The following is a 25,193-nucleotide window of genomic DNA, read 5'->3' on the forward strand; positions in this document are numbered from 1 at the left end:
CTATGGGACTCCCGATAACGGCCGGTTGTGATACAGCCCGGGATCGAACCCGGGTCTGTAGTGACGCCTCAGTGCCTTAGACCGCTGCGCCATTCGGGAGGCCCCTGGATCAGTATTTGATTCAATTTTTACCTATTTGCTTAGCAGAGACTTTTTTCTTTGTACCTGTAAGCAACTTCGCAAAAACTGTTACACATAATTTTTCATTTTCTACATTTATCAGTAGTCTGACTGAGGTACCTTACTCAGAGTCAAGGATGCTACACTAGATGCCTTTCTTGGGAATATTAAATCGCAACCATCAAGTTACCAGTTTAATGGCAAAGCCAATCTGCACGTGTTCAAGTCACCAGTTTAATGGCAAAGCCAATCTGCACGTGTTCAAGTCACCAGTTTAATGGCAAAGCCAATCTGCACGTGTGCTTGCAGATGCTCCATCCTCTCACATTGAGAACATTACTCTTTTGAAGTTCCAAGAAAAATCTGCTGATTGTTTAATTTAGAAGTCCTCTATGTTATTAGTATTCAGTGTTGCTGGTAAGGTAGGAGATCTTCTGGTCTGAAACTGTGTGCTGCAATGGGTGGCTCCTTTTCCCCCCCTCATAGTTCATTTCATTTCTTTCTTTCTCTCTCTCCATTGCGCTCTCACAAGTCTTCTCTGGTAGTGCCCAGGACAAGGGGATGTGTGGCCTCCTCCTTCAGATAGCTGAGGAAATCATTCACCTCACGGCCACCCTATTGACAGATACGGATGGTTAAAACCGTGAAGGAATGTATCAGAATATTGATTACAGAGCATTAAGTGTTATTTAATCCATGTCCTTTGGAGGAGGAAAAGTGGTGTTGTAGCCTAACCTCGTATTTCCGAGGCTGGTCCTTCTGTCCTGCTGGGACGAAGAAAATAGTGGGGAAACTGGGAAGAACAACAACAGATGAGATTAAAATAGCAGATTACAGAGTAGTAGACATAGACAATAGACAAAAATCAAACTACATAAGAAGTAGAGGCTCACCCCTGGACATCGTAGGATGGAGGAACGTTGTTAGAAGTGGCATCCATCTTTGCTATAACAATGTGGGTGTCGGCGGACAACTGTAATGAAGAAGAAAATAAATAAAAAATAATGAGCATCTGGATGATGGTTTGTAACTTTCAAAACCAGCTAAGCAACACTTGCAGATGTGAACCTCACCTGTTCCCCAAGCTCTGTGTATTTTGGCTCCAGGCTTTTGCAGTGTCCACACCAGGGTGCATAAAACTCCACCAGTACGTCCTTGGAAGGGTTGTTCACTATCTCCTCAAAGTTGTCCGCCACCACCACCTGCAGAGGCAAAAGGGTTTTGTTTAAATGTCTTCCTAACATTTTTGAAAGCGACAAACGTTTGTTGGTTCTATTCCGCACACCTTGACTGGGCCATCGTTGTTTTCGGGAGCAGCCTCTGACTTGACCTGCCTCTTCAGTTTACCAGCAAAGTAGTCCTCCAAGAACCTCTCCAGGGATTTCCCGTCCCGTCTGCAACGGACGGACAGATGAGCAGTGTGAAAGCTGGCTAGACTGCATAAGGGTCTGTGATGGTCATGTGTTATTGTAACTCACGTTACAATAGGCCCCAGGCCAAACTCCTCCTCCAGCTCTTCCTGGAACTCAGCCCTGTTGGCCACAGCGTAACTCAGCCCCTGAGACTGGAACTGAGTGGCCACTTTCATCACCCTAGGGAGAGAGAAGGGGTAGTGAAAGAGTGATGGAGAGAGAAAAAGAGAGAGGAAGGTATCAGGTAAGAGCAGTTTCTTTCCCCGTGCTGTGTCCCTCACCATCAGGTTCATAGGGACTATGTGACTTTGCACCATGCCATCATCATTCTGTAAAACCTAAAACTATACTGCAATTGCACTTTGTACACCTCTGCACAACACTACATATACACACACACACACACACACGTCACGGTAACATCCCTCCCTGTGCATAGATTGATAAATTCCTACTGTAAATTGTATATCCTTACTGTAAATCAGCATATAATGTAGAGTTCTTTGCTTACTTATTTATATTGTATGTAGACTTTGTGCAAATTCCTCTATCTGTATATTGTCTATAGATGGCAGCACCATTTCACTGAGTCAAATTCCAGGTATGTGTAAATGTAATTGGCGAATAAAGGTGATTCTGAAAGGAGAGCAGCTCTCACCTGTACCTCCAGTAGTTGGTGCCCTTGATGTTGCGGAGGTAATCCACGTCGTAGTAGGCCACCAGCAAGTCCCGTCCCCTCATGTTCTCTCTGTTCTCAGCAGTCAGATGGGGGCACAGCCCAAACACATTATCTCTGATGAATTGACGGAGAGAGGCGGTCGAGACAGCCTCATCAGACTTGACCAAGCTGTCCTCAAACTTGCTGTTGAGTCGTGGGGGCCGAAAGAGCACCACCGTGCTGGTTAAGAGAGACACGAGGATTGTGACATCATTATAAGGTACTACTACTTGGCAATAATCTATGATGTCATATCCAACTAATGTGCCCTCATAGTCTAGTGACCAGAGGGCAGAAGGTTCAGAACCCAGGTGGGATTATATGTAAGGGGAGCTACAGCACATACTCTGATTCCACGCCGTGTTTGAGGCCCAGGCTCAGGTCTGCAGTGTGGGCAAAGCGGTGGCTGTCTCTCATGGCACTAGATGCCTTCAGAAACTCAGCCATCTGAGAGCTGTCAGCACCTGAGAAAAAACCTGACAGCAGGGAGGGAGAATATAAGTCACTCAAATAGTTCACAAAAAATATACATTTTTAAAAAACAAAAAAATGTATGCAATTGTTTTATTTCAATAGACTAAAGGATCTATACTTGGCTGTGATTAATAAAGTGAACTCACCAACCACACTGGCTTCAAAATTGTTGACGAATGCATCCAGGTCTCTCTCATTGTGCAGAGGAACGGAACTGGGACCTGCCTGTTTTTTCATGTAGCTCACAATGCCATCTATGGGAACATGGGACAACATTAGATGAGTCATGCATACACTAAAACACAAAACAGAACAGCAATGATTTTAAAGTAGCCACCTGCACTCCTAGGTCCATCATAAGCAGCAAAGTCCTCTCCATTGCGGAAGATTTTGAGTGTGGGGTACCCATTGACCCCAAAACGTCCACACGTCTCAGAGTTCACTGTGCAGTCTACCTGGGGAAAATTACAGAAACCATTTATCAATATACCGTTAAATAGCAGTGCATTCAGAGTGGTGGTATGCAGAAGCAGCCTGCATGATGTTAAAGTTACTGTGGGAACTGATCTCAATTCACCAACAAAAATATAAGAGAAGTGACACAGCTATCATGTACAGTTGACCCCCACATTTTAAAGCAATACCAATCCTGTGGAACAAAAACTGTTGAAAAAAGTGTAAAGTTACACATTTTGAACAAATGGATTGTAACTAATCTGAATGCAAGGAAATACAATGCATCCTTTGGGGTATCGTGTGTTGACAAACTAGTATACTCACTTTAGCTAAAGACACTGTCCCTTTTAGTTTTGTTGCTGCAGTTTCATATTCTGGGGCTAGTTGCTGGCAGTGACCACACCTGAAAGAGAGATGAGATGAAGGGAGGCGCCATACAAAGAAAAGGAAGAGAATGATAAAATGTCACATGGGAAAAATGCTAGAGGCAATAGTGTGACAGCTGAGATATCAGGTGGCTCAGAAAAATGTATAAGAGACCTAGCCTAGTCATAATCCACTACTCAAATATGTCAGAGCAGAATGCACTGACTCAAGTCATGACTCCAATTATAGCTAACGTGATTTAGTGTCAGTTCACTCTCAGAAGTGAACTGGTAGTGTAATAGCTAACACGATATATCTAGCTATAATTAGTATGCACTGTTTATGGCGAAAATAATAATCTAGCACTGTTAGTTTGAGTTGAGCAGACACATTGAGTCAAGATAGCGAGCTAGAGAGTAAGACAGTTTTATCGGCTAACGTTAGCTGCAGTTCTAAATGCAAATAGTTAATCTACAACAGTGTGCGGTATAATAGATATTAAAATCAGGAATTTATTTATATTTACTATACATGTTTAGATGGCTGTCGTTTCTTGCATGCTAATGAATTAGCTAAAAAGCTAGCTATAACACTGCTTACCAAGGCGCGAAGAACTCTACCAGCAGTCTCGTACTCTGCTACCGTATAATCGAAATCAGAATCCCCGAGCTCGAGCACGTCGCTGGCGGCTACAAAGACGTTCTGCTGAGTCAACGCAAAAAGCAAGAACATGCGAAATGGACCCAAAGTACCCATCTCAGCAGAATTAAGTGCTCCCAATAGCGATATACTGTAGCTGATATCCTCTGCTTTTCACTACCTCTCACTGCTCTGCATTCAAGTTCACTGCCGGGTGGGAGTGAGTATAGTAGAGCTGTGACGTGACCAAGAACATCTGTGTGGGTCTAGTAGACGTCTAGATGTGCGCCTTGGAGATTGAACTCTTACAACATTTCTCATAAACGAAAGGAATTCATCAAAAAGGCAAACGGATAAATTACGTTAATTTGGTATAAAATATATAACTCTTGTACAGGTATTATTACCGTTCATATTTCCAATATTGTGCCATAAATGCACAACTCAGGGAATTGGAGAAAAAAAAGTATACAAAACATGTACATTCCTGGACTAAACCCCAATTGTCTATTTATAGTATTTATACAACTTTTGCCACACTAAGAGACTATGTTCCCTAGTCCCTCAGTAGTGCATTTGAGTGATAACTAAGACAAAGGTGTATTTATTTCAATAAATTAGTGATGTACAGTTACACAGTGCTCACTGTTTAAAATTGGTTATGGTAAACTTGAAAAGCTGTCATCTTTCGAGCTGCTGGTGTTGCTTCAGCTCAGTGAAGGCACAGGTGATTCTGATATGAGTTTATTAAGAGTGGTCATAAGCCCTCAACGTTGCTTCCAGATTTCACCAGCCTTGAACTGGTTTCTGGAATAGTTTATATGTGGTATGAATATACTGCAGTCACAAGTATCCTCTCTGCTCCTCTCCTTTGAAGTGTCTTGGTTCTGTCCTTTTTGGGTTGGTTCTGTCCAGTTCAGTCCTGCTCCTTGTCTGTGACTGTCTGCTGTTCAGTGGTCATAGTTTCATCCTCTAAATTGAACTGGCAGGCAGCGGTGCGGAACAGGTGTATCAGGTCCCGAAACCGCCGAGACACCTGGACAGGAGAGAGGTAAAGGAGTCAGTAGACTAGGGTTCATTTCACAAGCCAAGACTTTTCAACAAGTGCATTACTGTTGGATCTTTTATAGTTTGGTTACAAAAAACAACCTTCACCTCATTGAGTGTCTTATTGCCAAGTTGGGTGGAAATTGCCTGGAAAGTACTCTGATTGGCACCTTGCTGCTGACAGGTGGTTAGAATGACATGGTCAGCCTCCCTGTAGCCCAAAGAGGATTATCACTCCTTAAAACCCGTTACGGCTAGACGTTCCGTTAGTGGAACAACATCCAGTGAAATTGCAGAGCGCGAAATTCAAATTAAATTATTAGAAATATTTAACTTTCATAAAATCACAAGTGCAATACACCAAATTAAAGCTTAACTTCTTGTTAATCCAGCCACCGTGTCAGATTTCAAAAAGGCTTTACAGCAAAAGCAAACCATGCGATTATCTGAGGACAGCACCCCATCATACAAACACATGACAATCATATTTCAACCCGCCAGGCGCGACACAAAACCCAGAAATAACTATATAATTCATGCCTTACCTTTGAAGATCTTCTTCTGTTGGCACTCAAATGTCCCATAAACATCACAAATGGTCCTTTTGTTCGATAAATTCCATCGTTACATCCCCAAAATGTCCATTTATTTGGTGCATTTGATTAAAAAAAACACTGGTTCCAACTCGCCCAACATGACTACAAATTATCTAAAACGTTACCTGTAAACTTGGTCCAAACATTTCAAACAACTTTCCTAGTCCAACTTTAGGTATTTTAAAACGTAAATAATCTATAAAATTTAAGATGGAATATACTGTGTTCAATAGCGGATCAAATGAAAGTGGAGCGAGCCCCAGGTCGCGTGCCCCAAACAAAACAGTACACTAGGCTCGACACCCAGAAAGGAAAGGGCTACTTCTTCATTACTCAAAAGAAAAACATCAACCAATTTCTAAAGACTGTTGACATCCAGTGGAAGCCATAGGAACTGCAACCAGATGCCTCAAATCTAGATTCCCATAGAAAACAAATTGAAAACAGTCACCTCAACAACAAAAAATCCTGGACGGTTTGTCCTCAGGGTTTCGCCTGCCAAATAAGTTATGTTATAGTTATACTCACAGACATATTTTTAACAGTTTTAGAAACTTTCTAGTGTTTTCTATCCAAATCTACCAATTATATGCATATCCTAGCTTCTGGGCCTGAGTAGAAGGCAGTTTACTTTGGGCACGCTTTTCATCCGGATGTGAAAATAGTGCCCCCTAGCCCGAAGATGTTTTAAAACATTAAAACAAAGACCAAACATTTTCAGGCTGTTCTCTCTCACCTTGTCCAGAGTATGACCTTCTCTCCACTGGCAGTGAGGGAGATGTTTTTGGCACACACATGGGGGATCAGAAGAGGGGTTGGGACAAGGCTGCAGGGGGGGTCAGGGGGTTCTCCATCTCCCCGCTAAAGGATGTTGGGGGGCCATCAGACACCCCCGAGCCTTCTCCTCCCTTACTCCTCTTTGGCGAGGGGCTGTGTTCTCTCCCCCATCCTTATCCTCATCCTCAATTTTGTCATCCTTCTCCTCAGGGACGGAGAGTGAGCATTCCTCAGGACCCTCCCATGAAGGAGCTCCTTGCTCTTCTGAAAAGCATAATGGTTGTTTATCTGCAACGTGTAAAAGAGTTTAAAGGGGGGCTGAACTTCCTGATTTGGCTCTAATATTTTTGGCTTATTCAGAAATGCAGCAGCCATGACTGAAGCCAAACGAGAGTTGTCCAACCGGCCTTCAACACCACAGACCACTTGTATGGCGCTGTGTAGGCGAGCGGTTTGCTGACCAGAGTGCCCTATGGTGGCTGTGGGTTATGGTATGGGCAGGCATAAGCTACGGACAACGATTGCATTTTGTCGATGGCAATTTGAATGCACAGAGATACTGTGACGAGATCCTGAGGCCCATTGTGTTATTTATCCGCCGCCATCACCTCATGTTTCAACATGATAATTCACAGCCCCATGTTGCAAGGATCTGTACACAATTCCTGGCAGCTGAAAATGTTCAATTTCTTCCATGGCCTGCATACTCACCAGACATGTCACCCATTGAGCATATGTGGGATGCTCTGGATCGACATGTACAACAGCTTGTTCCAGTTCCCGCCAATATCCAGCAACTTCACACAGCCATTGAAGAATGGGACAACATTCCACAGGCCACAATCAACAGCCTGAACAACTCTATGTGAAGGAGATGTGTGGCGCTGCATGAGGCAAATGGGGGGTCACACCAGATACTGACTTGTTTTCTGATCCACACCCCTACTTTTTTTTTTAAAGGTATCTATGACCAACAGATGCATATCTGTATTCCCAGTCGTGAAATCCATAAAATAGGGCCCAATAATGTTTCTTCATTTGACTGATTTCCTTATGAACTGTAACTCAGTAAAATCTTTGAAATTGTTGCATGTTGCGTTTATATTTTTGTTCAGTATAGATACCTTGACCAGGTCTTGTGTCTTGAAGTCGTCTAGGCTAGCCAACTTATTTCGCTATTTAACTTCAGCCAGCTGGTGTGCAACCGTGGCAAAATTGGTTTGACATTGATTAGCCTCTCTGGGGCTAGTTAGGGACAGTCAATGAATTACACAATGGAAATGGGACAATAATTTTACATTGCACATCTTTTAGTTTTCTCAAATGCTTCCAATATTTGTATATGCAATTCTAAAATGCATAGTTGGTTTATGTTTTTAAGTCATAGAAATTTGGCAGCATTGACAAACATTTTGTCCATGTACATTGTCATTTACTGATGGTCCCCAACTAGCCCCATAGAGATATTGAATGTCAAACCAAATTGACCCATAGGCATTAAAATCAGGTCGCGTGCAGCTGCGCTCCAAACTGATGATTACTTGGGTGCTGCCAGCTGTGGGCAGGATTGAAATAAACCCAACCCAAGGAAAACAGTACCCTTCATTCCGTGACATACAATTCTTTCCTATCATCTCGCAAATCTCAGTTTAGGACAAGACTGACTTAATGAGTCTTATCGATGCCACAATGCCGTTTTCAAAAAGAGAAGTTGCTTTTTAGGGGCAGTCGCTCATTAAAGTTTTGCATTCTACAGGCAACAATGTATTTTCAGCCATATTACTTATGTAGATCGGTTTTGCTTTTGACCAAATAATGACAACAACCTTAATTCATACAGCATTGGAAGAGCAATTCTTACCAGGATGTGGACTGTTGGCCCCACTGTCGACTTCATCTTTTACTTCAGCGTCCACCTCTTGCTCTTCCTCCCTCTCCTCCCCCCCGCCTGTCTCAGTGTGGAGGTTGGCTGTGGGGCCGGTTGCCGTGGGGTACAAGGTGTCAAGGCTCTTCATCGCCCTGGGGACGCCATCGGAAGCCTGAGAGAAGACTGCATGTCACATTCTGTCATCTCCATAACTCTCACTCATTTTATTCACACAGTTTAGAACAACAAAACACTAGACTACGGAGGCTACCTTGTTGCCGTGACAGCGAGAGCATCCTTTCCTCTTGTGTCTGCGAAGCTTGGCATCATGTCTGGCACCATGACAGAGGCTGAAGCAGTCCTTTTCTGGCCAATCACACTCCTGTGAAGGAAGACAACCAGCCAAATCAGAATCATAATTGCAAATGCAATTAGACATCAACAAATTACACAGTTCACATTTCCTCAAACCTTGAAGATGCCATGAGATCCCATCTTCTTCCTCCGACTGCGACCTGTCATTGGTGGAATATCTTCTTCCTCTAAATCAGGGAGAGTCACTTCTTCAAAACCACCACTTGCCCCTCCCCCTGACCCCAAGCCAACACCCTCATCTCCGTCTATTCCTCCCCCTGCCTCCTCTGGCCAACAAGCCTCCTCAAACTGCCACGGACGGGCTGAGGGTGGGCGGAGCTCGTCAAAAAATACCCAGAATTCCCCTTGCAAGTGCGTGTGGCCTTTCAGGAGGGAGGACATCTGTGCTTTAAGCTGTAGAAAACAGGTGGATTACAATGATGATTTAACATTGGTTTACTGTGGTGACAACTAATGTAAATGGTGTAGAATACTGACATACCTCCTTCTATGCTGGCAGGACTGAGGCCAGGTCCCCCCTGCAGAGCACGTATGATTTTCTAGTTGTGAGACAGGTTTTCCCCAAAACTAATCTCGAGCTGCCTCAGGAAGCGTCGACTCCGCACAAATGCCTGCTGCTCCTCAAACTGGACAGGACATAAAACATCAAAGTCGAAGAGTATTAATGGCTTTTTCAGCAGTGAGAACTTTGCAGATTCACTACAATGTGTTAGGCTACAAGACAAATAATCATTTTTGTTCAACAATTATATATGAACGCTCTTTTACATAGGGCCTGATACTTAATAAGCACCTGAATAAGCATCTATAAAAATATCCAATACGAAGTGATAAGCGGCTGTGATGTCCTCCTTACCAGGCCACACTCCAAAGCCTGCTCCGGGAGGAGGAAGGCCGCAAAGTCTCTGAGGAGGTCTGGCCATTCCCCCAGGACAGGACGGAGCTGGGAGAAGAGCTCCACTGCGCTGCACCCCTCAACCCGCTGCTCAAACTCATATAGCAGCCCCAAGAACTCCTCAACCTTACCAGGTGAGCTCTGAAGGGCTTCCCGCACCTGAAGGAGGAAGACAGGTTCGAGGGTTAAAGTTATCGTTGTCTAGAATGTGGTTGTCACATTGGACGTGTCCTTACTGTCTGACCACGACTATGCCTCAAACTGCGAGGCCTGCCTCGCCCTGAGGGTACCCAACCACAGGAAAAGATACAAAACAAGGATTCTAATTAGTACTCATATGGAAGTGAATACTTAGTAGAGGTCGACCGATTAATCGGCATGGCCGATTAATTAGGGCCGATTTCAAGTTTTCATAACAATCGGTAAACGGCATTTTTTGACACCGATTATGGCCGATTACATTGCACTCCATGAGGAGACTACGTGGCAGGCTGGCTACCTGTTACGCGAGTGCAGCAAGGACCCAAGGTAAGTTGCTAGCTAGCATTAAACTTATCTTATAAAAAACAATCAATCTTAACATAATCACTAGTTAACTACACATGGTTGATGATATTACTAGTTTATCTAACTTGTCCTGCGTTGCATATAAATCGATGCGGTGCATGTTAATTTATCATCGAATCACAGCCTACTTCGCCAAACGGGTGATGATTTAAAAAGCGCATTGGCGAAAAAAGCACTGTCGTTGCACCAATGTACCTAACCATAAACATCAATGCCTTTCTTAAAATCAATACACAAGTATATATTTTTAAACCTGCATATTTAGTTAATATTGCCTGCTAACATGAATTTCTTTTAACTAGGGAAATTGTCACTTCTCTTGCGTTCTGTGCAAGCAGAGTCAGGGTATATGCAGCAGTTTGGGCCACCTGGGTCATTGCGAACTGTGTGAAGACCATTTCTTCCTAACAAAGACTGTAATTAATTTGCCAGAATTGTACATAATTATGACATAACATTGAAGGTTGTGCAATGTAACAGCAATATTTAGACTTAGGGATGCCACCCGTTAGATAAAATACGGAACGGTTCCATATTTCACTGAAAGAATAAATGTTTTGTTTTCGAAATGATAGTTTCTGGATTTGACCATATTAATGACCTAAGGCTCGTATTTCTGTGTGTTATTATATTATAATTAAGTCTATGATTTGATATTTATTAGAGCAGTCTGACTGAGCGGTGGTAGGCAGCAGCAGGCTCGTAAGCATTCATTCAAACAGCATTTTCCTGCATTTGCCAGCAGCTCTTCGCTGTGTTTCAAGCATTGCGCTGTTTATGACTTCAAGCCTATCAACTCCCGAGATTAGGCTGACAATACTATAGTGCCTATAAGAACATCCAATAGTCAAAGGTATATGAAATACAAATGGCATAGAGAAATAATCCTATAATTCCTATAATAACTACAACCTAAAACTTCTTACCTGGGAATATTGAAGACTCATGTTAAAAGGAACCACCAGCTTTAATATGTTCTCATGTTCTGAGCAAGGAACTTAAACGTTAGCTTTTTTACATGGCACATATTGCATTTTTACTTTCTTCTCCAAAAATTTGTTTTTGCATTATTTAAACCAAATTGAACATGCTTCATTATTTATTTGAGACTAAATTGGTTTTATTGATGTATTATATTAAGTTAAAATAAAAGTGTTCATTCAGTATTGTTGTAATTGTCATTATTACAAATATATATATATACACTGCTCAAAAAAATAAAGGGAACACTTAAACAACACAATGTAACTCCAAGTCAATCACACTTCTGTGAAATCAAACTGTCCACTTAGGAAGCAACACTGATTGACAATAAATTTCACATGCTGTTGTGCAAATGGAACAGACAAAAGGTGGAAATTATAGGCAATTAGCAAGACACCCCCAATAAAGGAGTGATTCTGCAGGTGGTGACCACAGACCACTTCTCAGTTCCTATGCTTCCTGGCTGATGTTTTGGTCCCTTTTGAATGCTGGCGGTGCTCTCACTCAAGTGGTAGCATGAGACGGAGTCTACAACCCACACAAGTGGCTCAGGTAGTGCAGCTCATCCAGGATGGCACATCAATGCGAGCTGTGGCAAGAAGGTTTGCTGTGTCTGTCAGCGTAGTGTCCAGAGCATGGAGGCGCTACCAGGAGACAGGCCAGTACATCAGGAGACGTGGAGGAGGCCGTAGGAGGGCAACAACCCAGCAGCAGGACCGCTACCTCCGCATTTGTGCAAGGAGGAGCACTGCCAGAGCCCTGCAAAATGACCTCCAGCAGGCCACAAATGTGCATGTGTCAGCATATGGTCTCACAAGGGCTCTGAGGATCTCATCTCGGTACCTAATGGCAGTCAGGCTACCTCTGGCGAGCACATGGAGGGCTGTGCGGCCCCACAAAGAAATGCCACCCCACACCATGACTGACCCACCGCCAAACCGGTCATGCTGGAGGATGTTGCAGGCAGCAGAACGTTCTCCACGGCGTCTCCAGACTCTGTCACATGTGCTCAGTGTGAACCTGCTTTCATCTGTGAAGAGCACAGGGCGCCAGTGGCGAATTTGCCAATCTTGGTGTTCTCTGGCAAATGCCAAACGTCCTGCACGGTGTTGGGCTGTAAGCACAACCCCCACCTGTGGACGTCGGGCCCTCATACCACCCTCATGGAGTCTGTTTCTGACCGTTTGAGCAGACACATGCACATTTGTGGCCTGCTGGAGGTCATTTTGCAGGGCTCTGGCAGTGATCCTCCTGCTCAAAGGCGGAGGTAGCGGTCCTGCTGCTGGGTTGTTGCCCTCCTACGGCCTCCTCCACGTCTCCTGATGTACTGGCCTGTCTCCTGGTAGCGCCTCCATGCTCTGGACACTACGCTGACAGACACAGCAAACCTTCTTGCCACAGCTCGCATTGATGTGCCATCCTGGATGAGCTGCACTACCTGAGCCACTTGTGTGGGTTGTAGACTCCGTCTCATGCTACCACTTGAGTGAGAGCACCGCCAGCATTCAAAAGGGACCAAAACATCAGCCAGGAAGCATAGGAACTGAGAAGTGGTCTGTGGTCACCACCTGCAGAATCACTCCTTTATTGGGGGTGTCTTGCTAATTGCCTATAATTTCCACCTTTTGTCTATTCCATTTGCACAACAGCATGTGAAATTTATTGTCAATCAGTGTTGCTTCCTAAGTGGACAGTTTGATTTCACAGAAGTGTGATTGAATTGGAGTTACATTGTGTTGTTTAAGTGTTCCCTTTATTTTTTTGAGCAGTGTATATATATATATATATATATATATATTATATATAAAAATCGGCCGATTAATCGGTATCGGCTTTTTTTGGTCCTCCAATAATCGGTATCGGCCAATAATCGGTATCTCACCTTGAGATATCAGCTGATGTACGAAGGGCAATATAATTAAATTTGATTTGATTTAAATCACGTACCTGCAGCTCAGGCACTGAGAGAACAGACTCCTCTGAGGCTGATGACATCACTTCCTCTTCATCTTCATCCTGAGTAAGGTCATCAAAGTCCTCCTCCTCCCCTTGCTTCTCCTGCTCTCCATCCCCGTCTTTCTCTCCATCCTTCTCTCCTCTTCTGTTCTGTTGTCCATCTCTTTCTCCCTCCCCCTCTCCACTTCCCTTTCCATCTCCACCCTGCTCTCCGTTTCTCTCCTCCTCCACTGTCTCGTTCTCTTTGGTCACCCTTTTCTCCATCATTCTTCTCTCCTCCTCCAGTTTGTTCCTGTGCTCCAGTCCTTCCACTCAACATGCCTATGCCATGCACACCACAATCTTCCTCCTCTTCTTCCCTTTCTTCCCTCTTCTTCCCTCTCATCCTCTTCACCACCATTTCCCTCAGGAGGTATGTCAGGTATGTGCGTTGATGTAGCTGCCATGCACCACCTCTCTAGCCCCACCTCTCTCCTCTCTTCTTCTCCCCCTATCCTGTTCTTCTCCACCCCATCCTCCCCGCCCTCCATCTCACCAACCATCATTCTCTCCAGGGCGTCAGAATGGCTTTCCAGGCTGGAGCAGGGGCTCCCAGAGGGCGACTCAGAAAGTGTCAGGAGAGGACCCTACTCTTCCAGCTCCCCCTCTTCCTGTAATCCTTCCACCAATCGGTGGAGCTGCTCCTCTAAACTCTGCCCGGACGCTTCTCCACTGGTCAGAACACTGTTGCTGGGCAACCGGACACTCAGTGCCTGCTGGTAGCCCATTCTGCCATTAGGTAAAGTGGCGAGAGGCAGGAAGGTATGCCATTCGTTAACCCAATAATATTGTGTTAGGGTGCAGGCGACAGACTAAAAGGGAGGCTTTCAGACCGGTGAAACCCATTCTTTGAAGCATTGGATGACACGGACCCGTTTGAGACCAGGCAGTTTTTGGGCACCCAGATCATTTGTGTAGAACCATGGGCCGCAGTTTGTACCAGTACATACTGGTCATTCTTAGGGGCTGAGAGGCTCTGGATGATTGATGGAGACATAATAGCATGGGAGCTGCTAGACTGGAGTGTGAAAGCGTCTGTATTTGTAGCGTTCGGAGTGTATCCAGAAAGGTTTTGGGAGTAGGTTAAGGATGGGTCAAACCCAACTTCATCTTTGACCTCTGCATGGATTGGTTGCCCCAGGTCGCTGTTCTGATTGTCCAGGGAGGGGTTCATAGGGCTGGTTTTGATGCTAAGGGGAAGAGAGAGCGTGTGAGAGAACAACACAGGGCTAGACTTGAGCTGGAGCCTGCTATCCGGGGGTGTGGGGGGATAGTTCTGGGAAACTTCCAAGCTGGGTGGGGCAGGCAGGAGGGGCATGGGCAGAGTATGGGCAAGAGCTACTCTGGTCCACCCCTTCCCACCAGCCTGAGTGTCCTGGTGGGAAGGGGTGGAGCGTGAGGGCCGCTTGGCCAATCTTGGCGCAGCACAGGTACGACAGGCAGAGTTATTGACCAATGAGGGAGTACCACCATTCTCTGCTGGAAGAGCAAACAAGGGGGGTGGGGGTGATGGCTTTGGGGTAGCCGGCTGGATGAGCAGCAGTTTGCGAAACGGTGCCCGGGAGGGTGTTTTTTTCTGTTTGATTGGGCCTCGTTTGCATCACACACACTGTGACCACGCCCTGACCAAAGAGGGGGGCTCCCATCGGGATGGAGGGTAAGACCTGGACCAATGGCACTGCTCCATGGGCAGGAGTGAAAGGAGCCTGGGACAACGGCAGGGCCCTTCAGATTGTAGTGCTTGGGGCCTTGGCCAATAGGATGACCCCTTGTGAGGGGATATGTCCAGGAACATGGGCCAGAAAGCGGAGTGAATCTGGTGGGGCTTTGGCTAGGGGCGTAAGGGGGGCAGAACGGGTGAAAGCGTAGAAGGGACGAGGTTTAGGGGCGATGGGTGGGCGCTCGCCTTTGTAGTTCATGCAGGGGTGTAGGCGCAGGGTGACATTTCTAGGGAGAGATGAGGGATATCGTGTCCCATTGGCAAACGTGTAAGGAGGTGCTGGAGGATGTGGAGGTATTCTGGGTGGGGATTTCCCATGTGGTTTATTATACTCCATCACTGCCCTGTGGATGAATGGTAGACTCTTCTGTAGAGGAGAAACAATTTACATAGGAATTAGTACCTTTTAGTAGTAACGGGGAAGTAAAATGGAGAATGACACATTTTCTCTGATAAGTAAATACTGAGAGTGGTGGTGGGTGAGTTTCGTACCCGTAGCCAGTTGGGCATGACGGACATCTCTCTCTCCAATGGGGGGCGCTCTTCCCCTGGCATCACCCTGCCACAGGTCTCCTGCATGGCAGGAACTATGTTGTGCTGACAGGACAACTGAGAGAGAAGAAAATAACAGATAAAGCCCAACACGGCAATAGGTGGCTACATCAAGGCATGATCAAAACATTGAGAAAGACTGTGATAAGCATTAATGAGTTGTGAGGTCCACACCTTGATAGTGTTGTCAGATGTCTTGTGGCCACACAGCTCCTTGACACGGGAGCGTAGCTGGTCCTGCTTCTTGGTACGGATGAGGTAGCAACACATGAGCTGGTAGGGGAGATCTGTCTGGTTGAAGTGCTTCAGCCCCAGTTTAATGAGTCTGGAACAAAAATCCACATTTTGAGGTGACGCACAATTGGCCTAGCGTCGTCCGGGCCAGGGAGGGTTTGGCCGGTAGGGATATCCTTGTCTCATCGCGCTCCAGCGACTCCTGTGGCGGGCCGGGCGCAGTGCGCGCTAACCAAGTGGGCCAGGTGCACGGTGTTTCCTCCGACACATTGGTGCGGCTGGCTTCCGGGTTGGAGGCGCGCTGTGTTAAGAAGCAGTGCGGCTTGGTTGGGTTGTGCTTCGGAGGACGCATGGCTTTCGACCTTCGTCTCTCCCGAGCCCGTACGGGAGTTGTAGCGATGAGACAAGATAGTAATTACTAGCGATTGGATACCACGAAAAAAAATTGGGTAAAAATAAAAATAAATAAAAAACATTCAACCATGCAAGGAGGAATTTGATGCTTGGTTGTAGCAGTAAAGATGACATAGTTGGAACTATGAGGGCCTATGTCAGTGAACGGTCATTGAATGGGTTTGAGAGAGAGACCCTCTCTTTTCAACACGGGTTAACACACCTTCAAGTGTTTATATTCAGCTCAATACTGACCAGGCACTCACTGACATAAAATACTCACGTTAGGCATAGCTATTTTTGACCAGGGACTGTGTGTAAATGAGGATTGTTTTTGAACAGGTTGCTGTTGTTGTTTGTGAACATGAGCTCCTGTGGAGTTTGTCTCCCCACACAGGACGTTCTGCATGTGTAAATGTGTGTGTGTGTGTGCACGTACCTGTCCTCTCCGCATGTGTAGAAGTTGTTCTTGGTGCGTGGAGGGTGCAGTGCGGGGTCCAGGCTGCAGGAGCTCTGGATAGAGGAAGACAGAGCAGGTGGTGAGCAGCCAGGCCGTCTCAGCAGGCAGCAGAGGGTATGTACGCACTGCAGGGACAACCAAACACTTACACACAATCAAGCAATTCACAAACCCACCCTCTGATACATAGATAACACAAAACAGCTACACACACAGGCTATCGATACCATCTTTAGTACATACAATTCAGACTCTCACATCTTTACATATGAACCACACACACACCAGACCTCCTTGTTCATTACCATTGTTAGAGCGTGTTTGAGGCCTGGCAGGGGGGGTTGGCGAGACAGAGCTCTCCTGCTCCTGGACAAGAGACAGCGCCCCCTGGAGGTTACAGGCCCTGAAGATGCTGCTGAAGCCTGGGTCCCGGACTGACCTGATCGCCTCCTAACGCTGGGCAAACGCCTGGAGCTCCTCCTGGGTGGAAGGCACACAGAGACTAGGACTTGAGAAGGGTATATAAAGATAGAGCGAGCCTCAGTAACTCACCAGGTATTGCTTGGTGGTGTGGGCCTTGTGGTGCAGGGCCTGTATGTGCTGAACAGAGGCAGACAAAACAGGCAAGGAGGGGGGGGGGGGGGGGGGCTGTCAGTGAGTCTACCAGTAGAAAATAATTAACATTATTGGTGTCAATAATAAGGCAACTTGAAAAATCTAAATGTTGTATTCCACCAACTTCAGTTCCTCAATTAGGTTTTACGAGCAGGCAAACCTACCTGTTGGAATTGCTGCCGCAGCTGGAGTTTCTGGGTGTGATCGAGCGTGAGGACGGGGCAGGGCAGAGGTGGCAGCAGCACCATGGGGGGTGATACCGTGACGATGGGGGTGGAACGGCCAGGGGTCTCCTGGAGGGCTCTCCTCTGCTGCAGAGCCTCCATCTGCTCCCTCACAGTACGCCGCCTCTGTTAGCATGTTAGCCAGTGGCTCCTGAAACCTGCAGAGGTCAGAGGGCAGGGGTCAGGAAGGGGAATAATAATCATATTGATGACATAATAATAATACATGACATTTTTTTATAGCACTTCATTGCATAAATCATCTGAGTGCTTTAAAGCATAAAAAAGACAAGCAATTTAGAAAAACATCATTCATGAGATGGAAGGTCCTGAGAGGGTGGGGAAAGTTAATGGCTTGAGTGGTCATCGGAGGAAGATGGTCGTAAGGGGAGAGCAAGAAAATATGGCAGGCAGGCAGCACTGAGTCATCAAGGTTTCTCACTGTCCCTCCCGTCTGTGTGGCTTCTACATAGCAGGGCTCGGGTGAAGTTTTGAGCTCAGCTACTGCAGTTCATGGACTCCGTAGTAACGTTAGGTGTAGCTAGCTAGCTACTCCTTCACTACTACCAAAAGTACCCATTGGGTGAATCTAAGACAGACATGTGGCGCCAGAAAGCACACCACATTTCAATAACAATTTAAGAGTAGCCTTGTAGGGAGTAGTCCTCCCTTCGATCCTCATCACTGCAAACCGTCTTGCTTTCAGGCCTATCTCCATCCCAAACCTCTGGACACTGGCTGGCATTTGAATACGGTCATTAAGCAGACTTTATCCCCCAAAATATCAGTACATATGGCCCATGTGGGAGATGGGACTGAAGAGAGACTTGACTGGAATTATCCTGAACAAAAATATAAAAACTCAACATTTTACTGAGTTAACAGTTCATAGAAGGAAATCAGTCAATGTAAATAAATTAATTCTGCCCTAATCTATGGGTTTCACATGACTGGGCAGGGGCACAGCAATGGGTGAGAATAGGCCCACCCACTGGGGAGCCAGGCCCAGCCAATCAGAATAAATTTCCCCCCACAAAATGGCTTTATTACAGACAGAAATATTCCTCAGTTTCATCAGTTGTACAGGTGGCTGGTCTCAGACGATCCTGCAGGTGAAGAAGCCAGATGTTGAGGTCCTGGACTGGCATGGTTAGACGTGGCCTGCAGTTGTGAGGCCAGTTGGACATACTGCCAAATTCTCTAAAATAACGTTGGAGGTGGCTTATGGTAGAGAAATTAACATTCAATTCACTGGTAACAGCTCTGGTGGACATTCCTGCAGTCAGCATGCCAATTGCACGCTCCCTCAAAAATTGAGACATCTGTGGCAAAACGGAACATTTTAGAGTGGCCTTTTATTGTCCCCAGCACAAGATGCATCCGTGTAATGATCATGCTATTTAATCAGCTTCTTGATATGCCACACCGGTCAGGTGGATGGATTATCTTGGCAAAGGAGAAATGTTCACTAACAGGGATGTAAACCAATTTGTGCAGAAAATTGAGAAATATTTTTGTGCATATGGAACATTTCTGTGATCTTTTATTTCAGCTCATGAAACATGGGACCAACACTTTACATGTTGCATTTTTATTTTTGTTCAGTATATTTGGATTATGCAATATTCTGCCTAAAATGCTCTACAGTCTACGCAATGGGATCTGACTGAGGTTCTTTGCGTAGCTCTACGTACTTTTGTGCACTGAACTTTTGGAACGTGACGAAAGCGTAGCCCCGCTTGTGTAGACTGAAATCACAGTGGAGAGACTTAACCCTCTCTCCCCACCTCTTATCCTCCTCTACTTTCCCTAACTTTGCTGAGTCATTAGTGGTAGCACTGTCACAGAGCCCTGACTCCATAGTGTGGAAAAACCGGTCTGTCTCTCCCCACGTCATACTGCCTCGTTAACATTTAGAGACACCCATTACAGCCAGGACCAGGACACAGTGACACAAACGTGTGTGCGCGTGCGTGGACAGTTGCTGGAAGGAAGTAAAGCGCTCTCTGCTCCCGTCAGTTCAGAGAAGTGGCCTGAAAACGGCACGTCACACACACAGATCTCTCAACAGACGTCACAGTTCAAACATCAAAGTGGGCACACGTGCCAACCAGCTACTGAACACCTGGCGCACTGGGAGTGTGTGTGAGACACAAAGTGAGTTTGTTAGCGGTGTGTGTCTTTTGTTAGTAAGTGTGAGTTGCTGTAGCGCCAATGTGAGTCCTGTGTGTTAGTGTGGATTGTAGCTCTACTGTGAGTTCTGTCCACCTCCTGACACTTCAGAGGAAGAGAAAACACCAGAGCATTTCTCTGCCTCCCTACCCAAGCAGATACAGCACCCCTCTGCTGCTCTGTCCCGAAGGGAGGACTTGGTGTGTGTGTACGTAATTTCAAGTAATTCCTAGAATGTCATAGATGGATATGCTCAAACGCATGAGCGGCTGCAGTCACGTATCCTGCAGTTGTTCATAACACATACGACAGATGGCCAATTTGGCTCACCAACCAGCACAAAGTCAACAAGAGGACCGTGTTTGTAAAAAAAAAAAAAGCAAGGGTGAGCTAAACAGTCACACATTCACATCCATTAAGGTCTGGGATAGATAGCACTGTTGACTCAAGGAAGACCAGGAAGCAATGGATTATTTGGCTCATCATAATACTATTTTATGAAACAATTGGCATTTTAAGCGCATCTCAAATTCTAGTTGCTTCCTCTTGTTGTTTGCTCCGCATTAAAAGCTCTATATCATTATTAACATGAGGTACTGGGTTGGTGGACCAACTCAGTGACATAGTGGTTAGTTTCCACCCTAAGATCGGAATGTTGGGAGTTCGATCCCCAGCCGAGTCATACCAAAGACTGTAAAAATGGGAACCAATGAGCCTCTGCTTGGCACTCAGCATTAAGGAGATAGATTGGGGATAAGGCCCTGCGATAGACTAGCATCCTGTCCAGGGGGTCTACTTGTACATCAATCTGACTCATGCTACAGAAACAGGAGATCTGCTCCTACAAGCTGTTCAAGGCTACTTACTTACTGGGTTGGTGGTACACTTTTTGAAAGCCCTTTCTTTCCCGAGAGAAATATGGAGAGGGTCAGGGTAGAATCATACCGAATGGCTTGTGGAACGTTGAATTGCAGAGCGCTCAGGGGTGGAGCAGCTTCCTCCCTCTCTTCATCTTCTTCGTGCCCATCGTCATCCTGCCCATTCATTATTAGCTCATCATCCTGGAACTGAAGGGGTAAAAAGAGTGAGATTCAGAAAGAGATTTTTTTTAAAGAAAGAGACTTGCAGATATGATCCCATAATCCTCCTCACTGTCTCGAAAAGCTCCTCCAATAGCTTGTTCACTTCCTTTTCTGAAAGAGAGGGAGAAAGGAAATAGGTTGGTTTATTTTTTTCCTTAAATTAAACAAATGGAATTTACCAGGCCCCTATATGTCTGTCTGTGGTTAGGGTTGATGTATGGAAACATTATTACAGAGACTCACTGGTGATGCGTACGGCCCGGTCGTTCCTGTAGTCCTCTCGGTCAGGCTCATCCAGATCCTCCAGGAAATTATACTCTGGGTCGTCATCATCATCACCCTCTTCTGAGAGAGAAAAGAGAAGGCGGAGGTAGCAAGAGACACACAGAAACATTTATTTTAAACTATTTCAAAGTAAAGAAAGGTAAATGGCCTAAGGGTAAAAGGGCTGTCAACACACACAACCATAACGAGTGAAGAAGAAGCGGGAGAGATGAGGCAGAGTGGGGGAGACAAACAGGAGCAGAGCAGTGGGGGAAAGGTCAAAATGAGCAAAACATGACAGAGCAAACAGACAGAGAGCAATTAAACCAGCTACACACACCTCCCGTAAAACATGTACACACACACACAGGTTAAATGCAGCTCCATCTGTCTCCTACTGCCTGCTTGACACTTGTCAGTGTTTGGACGAGTGCCACATGTTTTGTGTATTTCACTAATAAAGTATTTGCTCCTAGAAAAAATTAATCCATGGCCCATTTTTGAGAATGATGTGTTCCTTAATAAGCAACAGCATAAAATCCTGTTGCATCGGTTACTACATGGTTGGACCATTCCATTTCAATAGTACACTGCCCATCTTTGAACCCTCCCTCATTATCCCTTTCTTTGAATCCTAACCGTCATTCTCCATGTCAGATGTCATGAGGCCCTGCAGCCACTTGCTCCAGTCGCAGTCCTCCAGGGCCATGCTGTAGTCGTACATGTCAGGCGTGATGTCAGGGGCATGTAGCTCCGCCTCCAGCTTGCCCAGGGGCACGTTCCTCAGGGTCCGTTTGGAGCGGGTACAACACGCCACCAGGCTAGACCCTGCACCTCCAGTCAAAGGCTGGAAACAGATAGATGGAACCAACGAAGAAAGAGATTCACATTGACTTTGGTCCTGATATGGCTGAATAGTGTCCCGATAAGAGTCCGATGATTTCCTGGTATAGCTGAATAGTCTGCTAGTATTCATGGGTTGCACATTTCGTCACAATATTGTTTTGAACGTTCTCTTGAGGACTGATGCCCGAATGAACGTTCAACTCAATGCATTGTCAATAGTGGTGATGAAGATAGTGGTGATGAAGTGGCTTGAAAACAGTGACGATTCAAAAGGAGGCAAATAATTAGTAGGAAAACCTTTTGTCATAATTGTGATGTCACCAGATTGACTTTAGATGCAGTACAACTTTAGCTAGCTAGCCATGAATTTTAGCTGGCTATTTTTGACAAACTTTGCTAGCTAATGGAAACATGGCCCTCTCTCTAAAGTAAGTTGTACGACATTATGATGGAAAAGTTTTTTTCGACTCATTATTTTTCTACTTTAGCACTGTCATTCTATTTCCAAGCCACTGTAGTGTAATTAGCCCCCGTCCAAAATGACTTGGCATCAGTCGGGCACAAATATGGCTGAGGCGTCTGTGGAAAGTTCATAACAATAGCAACGACGTGACTAAGTGATGGAAGTGCAACCCATTAATAGTTTAACAGTTTCAGTACCTGGAAGAGTTCGGTGCAGATGGGGCTGAGTTCCAGCTCTTCCTCCACTGCGTGAAGCTTCTCCAGGAAGGTGCCGTCTTGGGCCCTGAGGGGCCGGAGGGGGCCCCAGAGGAACAGTCTCAACCCTCAGATGTCTGGGCTGCCTTGGCTTCTAAACATAAACCAAGACCAACATTACAGTAAACTCTTACTCATCCAGTGCACATTGTAAACATTAACTCAGTTAACTCTGACCCTGTATATAGTAGGTTTACTTACTTTCTTATTTCTATTTCTCGTGTGTTTTTGTTCTACCTTATGTTTTCTTTAGTATTAGATTTTTATTGATTACTGCATTCTTCGGTTGAGAGCTGTCAATTAAGGCATTTCACTGTATCTGTGACAAAAAATATATAAAATAATAATTGCATTATTTTCCCCCCAATCATTTCGATAACTTTCAATCAAATGCCAAATGCAGAGTTGCAGCATGTTACCTGTCTGGGACTGTCAAATCTGTTTTCGTCACACCCAAGAGTGTCCAGGGGTCCTGGGCCGCGCCCCTCGGGCACACCGTGGCGACGAGCCTGTGCTGTCCACGTCTCTCCAAAACGTCTGGAACGACAATGTCACAGGCATGACATCGTAGTCACATAGCACACCCTTTTGACTGATTGACCAAAAATGTATTGACTAACGGAGCAGAGATGGAGCTCTTCTTCACCTCCTCTGCAGTCTCATCCTCCTCATCGGGGCAGTACTCTTCATCAGAGCAGTCCTCCTCCTCCTCCAGAGGGATGTCAACAAACTGGGGGGCTGGGGAGAGGAAGCAGGGAGCGAGATGAGGGAAAGAGCGAAACAGAGAGACAAAGCAACAGACACTACAGACAACAGTGAGGAGTAATAAAGTATTTGACATGACACTAGCACTTTGTGTGACAGGGACATACCTTCACTTCAAGGGCCCTTTTGATAGGAGAAATATTCCAGGTGGGGATGCTCTGCAAGAGAAGAGGAAGCCGCTTTAGACTATTGCGATGAATCCAGGAAATTATATTAAGAGGTAGCTAGCTGCAAGTTGTGTTACTGGAAACCCACCACCTCCTTCAGTCTAGAGCGGGTCATCTTGGGCTCCTGAGGGAAGCAAATAGAAGATAACAACATTGAATTCAGGCAGAGAGAGAAATCATTAAAAACTTGCAAGTGATATCAGCAACCAATTTTTGAGTTGTACTGTCAGTATAACTTGCTGTAAGCTGACGCTCACAAATAGGGCTAGGTCCTGCATCTCCTGGATGGCTGCTTTCATCATGGCCACTACATGCTCGTTGGTTATCACCTCCTGAGGGCAACATTCACAGATATCAGTCAAAAATGTTCAACACTAACATTAGTACTTAGCAGTTAGCATTAACCCCTCGTTTGACCGGATTGAGACTCCAGGTAACTCACATGGAGGATGGTCCAGACGTTGACGAAGGTCAAGTTGTGTTGCTCTAATTTCCAATCCAGATCCATATCCAGCTGCTCAAACTCATCCTCATCGCTGTCACTGGATGAATCTTCCGATGACCTTTTTCCAGCCACGGAGTGTCCATTGTCTAAAGCGCTCTAAAGCTGCTCCTCCTCGTTGTCAGCCTCTGGCCCCCACAATCCTCTCCATCTTCAGACGGAAGTAAGTAATCAAAACAGAAACCCAATTCTCATACACTAGAAATCTGATTCAGTGTTTCCAAAATGGTGGGTATGTCCACTTCCTATAGAGCAGGTATGAGCAACTCCTCATGAGGGGCTTCAGTGGCTCACGGGTCTGAATACCAACATCCATACCCACACACACGCAGTCAGAGCCAGCCCTAGACTTTTGGGGGCCCTACGTGAAATTGTTGGGAGTAAAACATTTTAGCGACCCCCCTCTTGCCAGTGGAGAGCTAATTTCCTGCAATTCCACACATTTTGCCAAGGGGTTTGGAAAGCAAGTTTGCTGCAATTCTACATATTTTGTCATGGGGCGAAGAGAAGATTTAGCTATCTAATAACTAATTTCATGCAAATGTAAAAAATAAATGCCATGGGGCAGAGAGAAAATAACTGAAGCTTTACAGCTAATTTCCTGCAATTCTACTAATTTTGCCATAAGGTGAAGAGAAACGATTGCAGTTTTGAATATGATATCTGAGTGAGAGTGACAAACAAAATATACATTGCATTGCTTGCTATTTGGGGTTTTAGGCTGGGTTTCTGTATAAGCACTTTGTGACATAAATACATTAGATTTTATTTGAATAGGGGCCCCCAGGTTGGTAATTTGACCATGATTACTACAACTTGGTTAGCTGGCTAGAATAACTTACAATAAAAAAATAAAAAATAATTGCTGACATGGGCTAATTGAGTGAGTAACATAAGCAGAAAAACTGCTGATGCACAACCAAATGTTCAAAGGGCAACATGTGTATTCTACTATCCCCCGGAGGGAGGGGGGGTTGGAAATTGTTCTTGTCTATTCAGCGTGTCACAAGAAGCAGAGTTGAGGAGCTCACCAAAGGTGATTACCAGGCCCAGTTCTGTGTCCTCCTCTTCTGCCTCGGAGGGGCTGGGATATAGCTGACAAACATCCCCATTCTTAACCTAGCCTGCAGCAGACACAAAACAAAGATTTAACAATGAGATAGGAGATGATCACATTCCCACCACTGAAGCA

General features: G+C 45.4%; 2 pseudogenes; both read right to left on the bottom strand.

The window, feature by feature from the left end:
- LOC120031407 lies at positions 1-4,318 on the bottom strand (annotated as a pseudogene).
- The window catches only part of LOC120031645, a 21,765-nt pseudogene continuing 616 nt past the window's right edge, over positions 4,045-25,193 (bottom strand).

This window comes from Salvelinus namaycush, chromosome 37 (assembly GCF_016432855.1).
Source record: "Salvelinus namaycush isolate Seneca chromosome 37, SaNama_1.0, whole genome shotgun sequence".
In the NCBI taxonomy this organism is placed as follows: Eukaryota; Metazoa; Chordata; class Actinopteri; order Salmoniformes; family Salmonidae; genus Salvelinus; species Salvelinus namaycush.